Below are 1433 nucleotides of genomic sequence, written 5' to 3'. Positions count from 1 at the left end.
ATTTAGGCTACGAAACGAACCCAAAGACAGTGTCAGAAATATGTGCCAGGATCTGTTTGGTTTTCATTTGTTTGTTGTAATGTACAGTTGTTAAAAAAAAAATATATAGATTGAGAAGCATAATATCGAGTTTTAGGCGGATTTTTAAATTGAAACATCTCTTTTAAAAATCCAACAACCCCAACCCCCCCAAAAAAAAAGAAAAAAAAAGAGAAAAAAAAGAGAAGCCTGTTCCCCTCCCTAAAAAAACCGAAAGCATCCTCTCCTCCCCTACACCAACAAAGCAAAGCAAACAAAAAAACCCCCAAGCAAACAAAACTTTTAAAAAACACACACAACAACTAAAAACACAATGATAGAAAAACAATCACAATCTTTGAATGAAGCATGAAGTCATGGTATCGATATAATAACATAATGGGTTCAGTCGATACGGAAATAGAATAGATTCTATCTCTGCCAATGAAGTCGCGACACCAGCAAGCCGGTTCCGTACAGTGATCTTCTCATTATAATCTCAGCGGCAAAAGTTGCCTACCGGAAGTGGTATAGAAGACTATGGCGCCATTAGATCTATCCGCAGTTTGAAGTTTGAACAGCTGTGCTTTACCAACATTTTCCCCTTTCCCCTCCTTTTCTGCTCTCTCATCCTGTTCTGTCATCTGGCTCTCATATTCACTTTCTGTCTACTTCCCCCACTCTTCTGGGCTCGGACTCTTTCTACTGTTACTCATGGCTCCTTCTAATTCTAACTGATGTCTTTCAGCCACACCAATGTCTAGTGGTAGGCAAGATCAAACACGGCTAACCTTCTCGGATAAGGGCGAAATTCAAAATTAATTCCAACCACAACATAAATTTTTAAGTGTGTCCCGCGGGCTCATACGTTTTTATGCTCCGTAACCCCCCCCCAACAAAACAAAACAAAACAAAAATAAACAGCAATCAGCAACCACAAAATAAAATAGAAACAAGGCAGTTTAGTGCCCAGCTTACAGTAAACTTCTTATTCACCCTTCCATTATGTTATGCACGTGTTCGTATGACGGGGGAAAAAAGCGAAGACATTTAATGTTGATTTTGCATTCACTTATTTATTTTTAAAAATTTAATTTCTTTTTAAAGAATTGATAATATGGTAGCCTACCATTCTGCGTTCCCGGAGCTTTCCTTTCCATTTTGCTTTCGTCGAGCCCTCGTTTCGATTTTTCTTTGCTGTTTTGTTTTATATTAAAGCATGTCTGTCTGTCTTTCCCTTTCGCCCTTTCTATTTGCCTTTCTGTTTCTCTTATATCTTGACAACGACTCCGAGTAATCTTTCGGCTTTGATAGAGCAGATAGAACATTTGGTTTCTGACCCCATGGTCTTAATAACTCTATAAAAGTGTCTGATAGAATTTTGTAATTCAAAGGTTGCGAACTGTCAGACCCCC

Source organism: Aplysia californica, unplaced genomic scaffold, assembly GCF_000002075.1.
Source record: "Aplysia californica isolate F4 #8 unplaced genomic scaffold, AplCal3.0 scaffold00270, whole genome shotgun sequence".
Taxonomy (NCBI): Eukaryota; Metazoa; Mollusca; class Gastropoda; order Aplysiida; family Aplysiidae; genus Aplysia; species Aplysia californica.
This window is presented reverse-complemented; position numbering follows the sequence as displayed.